This window comes from Diadema antillarum, unplaced genomic scaffold, assembly GCF_040938485.1.
Source record: "Diadema antillarum isolate AM-2024a unplaced genomic scaffold, OU_Dant_1.0 seq00002162_RagTag, whole genome shotgun sequence".
Taxonomy (NCBI): domain Eukaryota; kingdom Metazoa; phylum Echinodermata; class Echinoidea; order Diadematoida; family Diadematidae; genus Diadema; species Diadema antillarum.
This window is the reverse complement of record NW_027272801.1, coordinates 348-12675: the sequence shown is the minus strand read 5'-3', so window position 1 is coordinate 12675 and position 12328 is coordinate 348.

Sequence of the window (12328 nt, the reverse complement as noted above, 5' to 3'; positions counted from 1 at the left end):
AGGTAAGTTACAATTACACTGTTCTGCAGTGTACTCTACTTATTTTGCTACCATTTTGTTGGTAGCCTACTTGTACTCCTGTATAGTGTGTATAAATGTGAACATCGTTTCTCCCATATCTGGCCAAATCACTTTATCTTGATGGTTTCCAGTCACAACATGGCTGGATGATAGAGGTTGGACTGAAGTGCGGCTTGATGACCTCATTTATAATAGTGAGGCAGGCTAGAAGAGCACACGATATTGCTTCAAGTGCTGTCTGTAGTGTTATGTCTAGAGTGGACATCTTTATGGCACCTGTACATCACGTTGCCTGTGTACTGGTCAGAGCACTGGATCAATTTCAAACCATTTCATAGGCTTAAGAACTCACTATACAAGACTATGTAACCCTGATAGTATAAATTTCCCACATTAGTAGCAAAGAATAATAATATTATTATGACAGGAACACATTGGTATGTACATTATTGAGAAAGAGGAACCAAATTTTGATTTTACATAGAATGGAAGTGGGAAGGAAAGGTGCATTCTTCTTTCATATGCTCTGCTCAAATTAAAGGACCTCTGCCCCATTTTATCAAAAGATAAAATTGATTTTAAATTTCCTTACCCACACAGGCTGCCATAGACTTACATTTGAAATCAACTATATAATCAATTTTAACTCTTCATAAAACAGGGCCCAGATACCAAAACAATGTCTTATACAGCACAGCACTTACGATTCAAGGGTTTTCCTTAGAATGTGAATATCTAGGAATGAATCTAGCATTAATGTTGGCCAATGCAAATCGAGAGCCAAGTATAAAGCCTTGCCACCTTCAAACCCTTTCTGTGCCAGGGACTCTGGACAGTGTGTACAATGCTATGGGTTTCTCTGCCAATCAGCACACATAACACACAAAGGATTAATGCACACTTGCAAACTAGGATCTTTTCTTCACTGCTGATTAAAGGCAGAGTTGCTAGAAGTAGAACCAACAATTTAGATAATACACTATTAAAGTAACACACAGAAGGGAGGCTTCTAATGCCACAAGAATAGATAGAATAGAAGTAGATAACCAGTTGAAAAGTTAAAGCTGCTTCATGTAGGATTAAGAAGATGTTTTTGTTACCACGTATCGTGCAATACCAATAAGGAGCAGTAAGTGCCTCTGCACCTTGCTTGTGTATTAATTTAAAGCTTTTGAATAAGATGTACCAGGTGTTTTTTAAATCCTTGTAATGAACCTCAAGCATTGCCTGTATGGCTCTTGATACATTTAACATTACAAACCTGTCATACATGTGTTTGCAGAATATACCGTGATTTAATAAACCACAACACATTTCAAGTGTGTGTCCTATGATTGAAAGTCTCAATTTTGAGAACTAGGTAATGGGGGGGGGGGGGGGGTGCATAGACTGAGTGGTTAGTCTAGACTAACAACACACTGACCACTAAAGGGCTTTTTACACTTGTAAAATTTTGCTTAGCCCCGGACCAACGGTGGGGCTAAGGGGGGCCTTAGCCCCACCGTTGGTACGGGACTATCCTTAGCCCACTTTCTGTTTACACTCGTTTTTGCCAAAGTGGGCTAGCCCCACCGATAGTACGGTACTATCTGGCCCTGCAAAATAGCAGGGGTTAGCACCGCAATTGCGGTGCTAGCACCGCAATTGCGGTGCCAAGCAAGTGAGTGTAAACAGAACGAAAAAATAATCCTGGGCTAAGCGACGGAGACGAAGTCCGACCCTCACTGACCAATCAGAAACGAGGTCATCAAGTGCTGCCGGTGCGTGCGTGTATGTGTACAGTACACAGCGTAATTATGAATATTCGTGTGGTTTGGAAAGTCCTGGGCTAAGAAATACGAGTGTAAAAAGGTCAGTTTTCTCCTTAGCCCCGGACAAGAGATAGTACGGGACTAATTGGCGAGTGTAAAAAGCTGAAAAAATTGGTACGGGACTAACGATAGTCCTGGGTCAGAGAAAGTCCGGGGTTAAGAAACACAAGTGTAAAAAGCCCTATAGTGTATACATTGTGTGGTTTAAAATGTGTCAGGAAAGCCTTTTCTCAGCACATGCTTGTGGTTATCACTGTCATGCCATGGTAAAGTTAGCCTATTGTCACTCTATAGAGGATTGGTTTTCTCATTGCTTTCATATCCTGGTTAGAGATAAAATTATTCCACGATGACTGTATTTTTGCATTGTTTCTTCAGGATAAAAAGTAAACTGCTTTGATTTTGTTTTTCATAGCAAAAGACAAAGCCAAATTTACCAATTTCAGTTTGCCAGTACAGTACTCTCCGCATAATCGGGTAGGCTCGGGCAGAGCGTTTCTTACCCGATTAAGCGGAGTACCCGATTAACAGAAGAACACATAATTCATAACTGACACACACAATGTGTATGTACATGCATTGTACACTGCACCAAACACCTTCACTGTATGCTTAACACGCGTGCTTGCACGGCACATTATACATACCTTACACTTGCTCAGTCACGAGCAATAATTTACACTCTTTTTATGAATAAATATGTCTTCAGAAAACTTTGTTGTTTGACTCTAGACTCCTCGCTAACACGCAGGCGTTTTCCGAAATGAACACGTCTATTTGCGTGCACTATAGTCACGTAGAACGTCGGGTTACTTTTCGAGAAGTGACTGGGGAAAAGCAAAATTATGGAGGTGGTGCATGACCTCATTTTTGTTGCAAACTTCTCGTATTGTGAATGTTGTTGCGGAGCAAAGGAGGAGCGTAAGTGTGTTTAACTCCCGTCTGTATATTCAATTGTGAGTGCCAGCTACGTGTGCAATGTTCGTTTACGTGTGGCAAGTCGGTACTGGTACATGTGTTTTCATGTTAAATCACTCCCCAAATGATCGGTCTTCTTTGCAAATTAAGCAGAGAATGCGATTAGCCGAGGAAAATTAGACATTCATGATTTCTTAAAGTGTTATATCTGCGATAAAATGTGGGTAGAAATTAGACTACAAGAGATTATTTACCCATTTATGCGGAGAGGCAACCCGATTATCAGGTAATTTTAATGTGCATTGGAACTGATTTTTACATTACTACCCAATTAAGCGGAGTACCCGTTTAAGCGATACCCGATTACGCGGAGAGTACTGTATATTCTTTTAACTTGCGTAAGGTTTCAGGAATATGCCAGCTTTGAGGTAGGCCGAGAGTGTTATATCCCCTTCGATAGGACTATGGATAGATGCTTTCATTATGTTTCTTGGTCTTTCTGTTTCTCTGTCTATTTGACTGACTTTGAAGGAATTGGAGCCATGTGAGCTTGGGACAACAAAGAGGGAAACAAACCAGAGTACTAAAGATAGATGAGTTTATAGGAGATAGTAAATATCTCATTATAAAGTGCGTTAGATAGGATTTTTGTCAAGGACAAATTTGTCATATCATCCATTTGCTTTGGCAATCTCATGTCTTTTTGATAATTTGAATGAAAAGATTCCTTGTCTACTTGAATAGGAGATGAATTTTTCCATTGTGCTTTCCTTTGAGTTTTTGTTTGTTTAGTTTTTTAGCTCACCTGAGCCAAAGGCTCAAGTGAGCTATTGCGATCGCCCTTCGTCCGGCGTCCGTCGTGCGTCGTGCGTCGTCCGTCGTCCGTCGTCCGTCGTCCGTTGTCCGTCGTGCGTCGTGCGTAAACTTTTTACATTTTCATCTTCTTCTTGAAAACCCCATGACCGATTTTCATCAAACTTGGCAGGTAGCATCCCTAGGGGGTTAGGAACTCAATTTGTTAAAATGGGCACCATGCCCCACCCAGGGGGCCCCCAGGGGGCCCAAACCCCCCAAAATTAAGGAATCTGTAAAAATCTTCTTCTCTAGAACCAGAAGTGATAGAGCGAAGTTAATACTATGAGTTAGTACATTGATGACTGTAGTTTCAAGTTTGTTCATGGCAGAATCAGGGGTGCCCCCCCTTGGGACCCAGGGGAGGGGGGTGGGGAAGGGTTCTAATGGGGCCTAAATTGTACATTTTCATCTTCTTCTTGAGAACTCCATGACCCATTTTCACCAAACTTGGCAGGTAGCATCCCTAGGGGGTTAGGAACTCCATTTATTAAAATGGGCACCATGACCCACCCAGGGGGCCCCCAGGGGGCCCAAACCCCCCAAAATTAAGGAATCCGCAAAAACCTTCTTCTCTAGAACCAGAAGTGATAGAGCTAGGTTAATACTATGAGTTAGCACATTGATGACTGTAGTTTCAAGTTTGTTCATGGCAGAATCAGGGGTGCCCCCCTTGGGACCCGGGGGGGGGGGGGGGGTGGGGGTGAGGAGGGGTCCTAATAGGGCCTAAATTGTACATTTTTATCTTCTTCTTGAGAACCCCATGACCCATTTTCACCAAACTTGGCAGGTAGCATTCCTAGGGGGTTAGGATCTCAATTTGTTAAAATGGGCACCATGCCCCGCCCAGGGGGCCCCCAGGGGGCCCAAACCCCCCAAATGAAGGAATCTTTAAAAATCTTCTCTAGAATCAGAAGTTATAGAGCTGAGATAATACTATGAGTGAGTACATTAATGACTGTAGTTTCAAGTTTGTTCATAGGAGATCCAGGGGTGCCCCTCTTGGGGGTAGGGGGAGGGGGGTGGTTGGAAGGGTCCAAATGGGGGCCTGAATTGTACATTTTCATCTTCTTCCTGAAAACCTCATGATGGATTTTTGTCAAACTTGGCAGGTAGCATCCCTAGGTGGTCAGGATCTCAATTTATCAAACTGGGCACCATGCCCCACCCAGAGGGCCCCAGGGGGCCCCAATTCCCCCAAATTAAGGAATCTTGAAAAAATTGGGCCCTTATTGTACATTTTCATCTTCCACTTGAGAATGCCTCGTCAAATTTTGGTAGAGCTGTGAATAATTTAGATTAGTGACTGCGTGAAAGGTGAACTTGCGATACTCAGGTGAGCGCTAGACCCGCGGGTCTCTTGTTTTTTGAGTTGGTGGAGATAGTGAATAGAAGATAAATGGCACATACTTGATGGATAGCAATTATAACTAGTGATCGGTCCTTCACGTTTTATGGAAACCTAGAGGATGTGAGTTTAGGTTAAAACATCTGTAATTCTCAGTGTTTTTCACCACAGGTTACCCAAATACATGAGAAAACTTCCTCTATCTCGTAATAAGGAAATATGGAGCATAAATGCAAAATATTTTCAGGGAAACGTTACTGGTGACACGTTGCCTTGTCACTCTGCCTCCTGTTCTGCCTGGCTACAGCAAGGCGACCCTCCCGCTGCACGCGACTTTCTCGACTGGATACAAATTAAATGTGACGGCTTGAATAGACTTTTGGGATGTACTTATTAGCCATCGCCATGGAAATGTTGGATTCTTGTGATGAGAATTGGAGATGGCAGATTGCTTTGCAGAACAGCCTCGTCAAGATGTCTTCTTGGGGGGGGGGGGGGGAGGGTGAGAAGTGAATAGAGTTTTACAATAATATGCGCCCTGAAAAATGAGTATTTAAAAAAAAAGAAGTAGAAAAGCTGGATAAAAACCATAGGAGGCAGCAGAATGAAGAGGTAGAAAATGAAAGAGTGAAATAAGTTTTGATTGCATTGGATCAAACTCTTAACCCGTTGCATGCCAAATGCCATCTGAAATGTCCATAGATTTAATACACAGGCCGCCAGGTTCCCATAGGGAATGGGTTAAAATTCATACACGTAGAGTGATGTTAATGCAGATAAAATGTGTTATGAAATATTTATTATCACTATGTTGCAGTAAACAAGCATATGGCTGTGAAATATGCAGTCACGTGCTCTTTTTCGTTTAAGAGACTAGGGTATGCTTTGTGCAGCATCCCTGTCAAACTTTCCTCTACATTTGCTGTGGGTACATGATCAATGCTTTCATTGGAAAATGAAATTTTTCTTGCTGTTACATGTTGAAGGGCACGCTGTATAGTCATTCTATGAAGAAAATTTTATTGGTATTTTATGTGACCCCAATAGATTGGCTGTAGGGATGTGCTGTAAGGGAGGGACGAAGCAGTGAAGGCTTAACCAAGGCTATATGAAGAAGATATTTATAGAATTTGTTAGTGGTGGTTTATGCGGTGCGATTATTAGACCAGCAACAGTTCGCAAAAGGGCGACGACGATGGCCATGTACGAGATCCAGTCAGGTGCTTGTAGTATACATACTGTATTATGTGAAGAGTGCATATTGTTATCATGATTTATGGATTGTGTGATGGTGCTGACACAGGAAATACAAGTATAGACTAGGAAAACATAAATTGTCCATCTATAGAAGGCTTTATCTAAAAGATGTATGTATTTAATATGTTTTTAAGAGTATGCAAATGAAGTTGTATACAGATAGGCAAGAAAAGAAAATTAATGAAAATATGAAAATTTGCAGAGAGGAAAGGACCAATTATGGATTATGCTTGTCACTATTTCCAATAAATAGCAGTTACAAGTTGGGGGAAACCAAAGTGTTTTGGGGTAGGGGTGGGGGATTGACATGGCTGTTGGGGAAATTTGGCATACACTTGTACACATGTACAAGATGAACAAATGTTCAGCACAATATATGCTCTGCAGCTACATGTAGTTGTATTGGCTGTGTGTATGGGGGGGGGGGGGGGGGAGATGGTAGGGTTGGATGTGATCTGTGCCTTGTCGCCAGTCATAGAACGTGAAACTCACAATCACAAGGCATTCATTAACGGGGAGGATCCATGGCATCCACACAATAATTCAGTTCTATTTTTAACCGAGATCAGCAGGGATTAGAGGGGGGATTATTCGACATGATTCATATCTTTTTACCCCTTTCTTGACTTAGTGTGAGGTGTGAGCTACCTTGACGTGTATGTCTGCTGTTCTTGCAGTAGATGATGAGTGTACCAGTTGGTAAATGCTCACTCAATAAAGATATGTGAGTGACATGCATGAATTCAATTGAATGGAAGTAATTTCGACAGAACTATGTTTCATGGCAGGAAGTAAATTACACAGCACTTTTGAAGGTTGATTTACCTTCAAGGAAATGTCATTTTTGATCAGGGGAAGAGATTGTTTGAATTTTTATCGTCAGTCACCATTGTTTATTTGTTTTGTTTGGTATAGACATTGACATCATCCAGATTCCTTGCTTTCCAGTTTAGATAATCATGATCGTGCTTTTCGTTACAAAACTCAAACAATCAAATAAACAAAGCAAACCTACCAGAACTATTGTCATGTGAAAATGAGCATTGTACATGTACATGTAGACCGTGCACTTATTAGTTTGCAGTGGGAGAGCAGGCAGTCAAATATAAAAAGGTAAACATGGAAAATTATCAGTGTAGAAATAATCATGACCTTCACGCACTGCTAGATAAAAGTTGTATTGTGAAAATATGGTAAACACACAAATATTTTGGGGAGATATTGAAATATGTCAGAAAAAAGTATCATGCACATAATTGTGGTTATTCCAATGAAATTGGTTAGGAGTACGTCACATTCACACCACACCACTATACCAACATGCATTGGAAAAGAATGAAGAGTTACATTTGTTGATGTCATTTTCTTATTTTGAAGTCAGACAAGGTGTTTTTGATATAAACTTCTCATATACACAAAAATTTGAAGTTTAAAGAAATATATATTTTTTTACCTATATAATCTTACTTGATTATTTTTAATCGTTGATATTTTAATTATAATTTTATCTGATTGAAATAATGTCAAGAATGATGGTCTCAATGCATGCAGCTGAAATGGATCTAAGGCAACTACTCACTAGTTTGTATTAATTGTGAACACAGCCACAAAGTGAAACAGCTGAGTATCAACTGTCAGACCTTGGATTAGATGAAAAACATTGTACAGTCACAAATCACTAGTTATGGGAGCGGTTTGTGTAGGACATGACAAGTAGGGATATACATCTGTTATTGTCATCTCTCTCTCATTAATAATGCACTTCATTAGCAAATTCGCAAAAGTTCATGAAACTGGATGAAAACAGTTCATAAAATGGCTATTTTGTGTGTTGTATTTCCCTTCTATTCTCTATGTATGCAGGATATTTATATTATCAAATCAGTGCTTACTGTGTGGCTTTCTAACTTGAAGTTTAATCTGAAATCCTGCACAAACGTGTGTCTGTCAAACTTAAAAAAAAAAATTTACCACAGAAAAGACTATGCGACACAAAGTTCCCGCAGACCTTAACCAAAATAGCTTCCTTTGTCATCCAGCCAAAATGGCTTTGACTGTAAAACCTACGATTGTACGCTGTATGTTGTGGTTGCGCAATGCACCAGAGCTTTTTTTCTCTCTCTCTTTCAAGCTGTGGCTAGATGGCAAAGTTGCTGGTAAAAGTGATACTAAGTATAGTATGAAATTACATTTGCCCTGTATTGCCCAGGTACTTGAGTTGGCCATGAATAGATGAGTGATGAACGGTCCTTTTATTGTTGTTGTTGTCATTGTGGTGATGGTGATGGTAATGTTGTTGTTTTGTGTAAAGAATATATGGATCATCTCGGTCAATGGACCCTATATTTCATTTCACCCCTTTGAAGGTTAAAGGACAAGTTCACCTTCATAAACATAGGGATTGAGAGAATGTAGCAATATTAGTAGAACACATCATTGAAAGTTTGAGGAAAATCGGACAATCCGTTCAAAAGTTATGAATTTTTGAAGTTTTTGTGCAGTAACCGCTGGATGAGAAGACTACTGCAGTGTGTGAATAACTTAGATGTCAAATGCGTACAACAATATAAGGAAAATATAAAGAGAATTACACAAAATTTCATCTTTTGAAAAAAAGTACACATTCGTCCGACTTGTTACCGACAAATGTTATGGGTAATATTATTCCCCCTGCCTTTAGAAAGAGGCAAGTAAAGTGCTCTTTTATTATGCGAAAAAAAGTGAAAATATGTTGAATTTTCTTTACATTTTCTTTATACTGTTGTACGCATATGACTCACAAGCTGTAGTAGTCTCCTCATCCAGCGGTTCCAACCCAAAAATTTTAAAAATTCATAACTTTTGCATCGATTGTCCAATTTTCCTCAAACTTTCACTGATGTGTTCTACTAATATTGTTGCATTCTCTCAATCTTTATGTTTATGAAGGTGAACTTGTCCTTTAAAGAAAATTTGTAAATGTTTGATGACCATTGTCGGTGATACTAGTTAGGTGATACGCTATCAGCGTATCACCTATTGTGATTGTCAAAATCTCTCTTTATTTTTTTTTATTCTTCTTTCTTTCTGGACAATTTTGTGTCGTCAATATCTCAAGAATGACATAACGAAATAACATGACATTTTCAGTCAACATGTCTCATGACAAAATCTAGCCACAATAAGGTTTTCATGACAGTAACATATCTATGACGTCATCTAGGCGCCATTTTGTGATTTTCGGACCTTGTCACATGATCGATCATAACTTCATAACTAGATGTCATTTCTGTATCATTTTCGGTGGACATGAAGTTCAGGTCACGCTCTATCTTACTTTTTAACGCTAGTTACACAGGTCATCATTACGCGCGCGTAAGCGCGCGTCAAAATTTTAAAAGGCTCAAAACGACTTCCCAATGGGAAATCTCGAAGTTTCAGACAATTTTAAGCGTTTCAAACATTTTCTCGCGTGCGCGTCCGTCCGCGCAATTCCGCGCGCAGAGCCCGTAAGCAACATGAAAATGCAATTTTTTTGACTGATTTGGATTCCTGATACTTTGAGTAACAATATCCATTGATTTCCGATCGATTTCGACCTATAACAAAGGAATGCACTGGCGTCAAAGTTGAAATTCCACGTGCGCGTCTTTCTGCAAATATAGTGAAAAAACATGTCTTTGTTTATTTCGCCATGGCTCTTTAAATCGTCCGTTGACCCTATATTTCTATTGCATATTACAAAAGTATATGAATTGTAAATAACATTCCTGGTATCAATATTGCCAGGAAAACGCGATGACGTCATCATATCGTCATTTTAGATGAAAAAAGTGGAATTGATTTTTTTGAGGTACTGTTTCTGACATTCATTTGCTCGTATCTCTGTTGTTTAAGCTCAATATTATCCCAAATTCAGATATGTTGCAGTTTGAACATTTGCCTTTCAAGTCCATGTGATGGTTTTGAAATATGATGACGTCATCACACTAGAAATTGTGATTAAAGGTAAAGACTCAAAATCAGACAAGTTTACGTGTTATGTCTATGGGAGGTGATTTTTTTTTTTAAACCATGCATTGACTTGACAACGTTTAAGCACCTTTACCTCATCTGATTTTGCTCCATTTCCTCTGAAACATAAATATGTTGTAGTTTAGACAATAAGCTTTAGTAATCATGCATTTTATGTTTTCAAATCTCCTCATCAGGTTGACAATTTTGCAATTTAAAACTGAAAATGAGAATGCAATCTGTACGGAACGATTCCCAATTTTTCTTTGCAACTGTATATTGATCGAATCCACGCTGCCACTTGTGAGAAATTGAATAGCGCCATCACAAGTCGACACTGTCACAATAGTATTTACATTTAAGTTTTGCACTCGATCTTCAGGACAGCAATGTGGCATAATCTGTTAGCGCGCTGGTTCTTCATAACGCCATACCGGAAGGCGAGAGGTTCGACCCCCGCAGGACTTTTATCCGTTCTTTCTTCTTTTTTTTCTCTCTTTTTTTTTCGGCAGTTCAGCTTTACTCCGATGTCATTTATCGTATTATTTTATCAAGTGTACGTAACCCGTGAACACGGCTGCTCTATTTCCCTTGCTTTGTATTGGAGTTTGGAGATTGGGTTTGCTTCAATAATTTTGTCACACTTAATGTTGTAAATTTCCCCTTGTTACAGTGTCCCGCTTGCCACGATTCGTTTTCTCTTTCCTTTTCTCTTCATTTGTTCTTGTTATACTGTAGCAGGATATTTAGGAACGTGTTCGTTTACATAACTAACATGAATGGGAACTGAATTAATTAACTCTAGTCCAGGTGCATGGCGTCTCGCTTATCTCTTTGGAATTCCAGGTTATTGTTTGACCAAATAACGGAGTTAAAGACAGGCAGGGAAGGAAGTGACTTGATATTGCTTCATAATGAGGAATTTCGGGCAACACCTTTCCAAGTGTAGTGATTATGACGGGGTTCTCTGTCGTTTATTTTCGTCATGGCTGTTTCACTAGTTAGCCATAGGTGATATTATGTTGCTGGCATCTGGGAGAATAGAACAGATCAGTACCAAACTGGAATAGCCCTATAAGCAATGTGGTAAGCGTTCAATTTTTTGCATCATCTTTCTTCTTTAAAGTCAATCACTACTGATCGAAATACGCAATATAATATGACACGTTCCACTGGTAGTTTAGGCAAAGGGAGTTAATGCATGATGCAATGATAAATGTGCTACCATTGATTTTAGAGACGTCATTGTGGTGTGGTACTGGTGATGGTAAGGGAACCATAGATTGCTTTTAAAGTAATGAGACAATCATTGGACCTTTGCATCAAGACCGTATTCCCATCTAGAATATAATGCATGTTCGTGCGGCGTTTTTTTTTTTAATCCTGACGTGGACATTTTTTTTTCTTGTTTTTAATTTAAGAATGTTATATCTAAATTTGTTTCTTTCCCCTAACATTTGTTTTTTGTTGAATATAGAGTTAGACGTTCCGTGATCGAGTAGAAGAGCAGCGATTTAGTTACAGTTTCAATGCATCTTGTTTACCATCTTCTCTGACATTAAATTGATGGTTTTTATATTTGACATTGTCTGTCTATTTGCCAGTTTATGCTCATAAACCACTGCTATAACAACTAATACATTTGCTTCACCTGTCACACGCAATGACATGGATTGCAGTTGTGCATGCAGTTTTCCTTTTGCCACCTCTCGTTTTTCTCTCCCCTTTTCCCTCACTTTGGTTTTGTTATACTGCAGATGGGAATGATTACAATAGCATAACCCAACTTAAAGTAGGAATGAGAACTGAATAAATTAACTCTGGGCCAGGTGTATATAGCGTCTCGCTCATCTCTTTGAAATTTCAGGTTGCCATTGTTCGACCAACGGAGTTGAAGACAGGCTTTATGTTGCTATAGAGGTATCTCGCGCCACATGAATGGAATGCATACGCTGTTTAGTATTAGTAATACACTTTTTCATGCCCATCCCTGCCAATAAAAGTGTGTTTGACGGGGTTCTGTGTCATTCTGCCTACGAGAAAGCAAAGTTTTATTTTCGCCATGGCTGTTTCTCTATGCGTAGCCGTGGGTGATGGGTGTTGTTGGCATCTGGGCAGTAAAGAACCG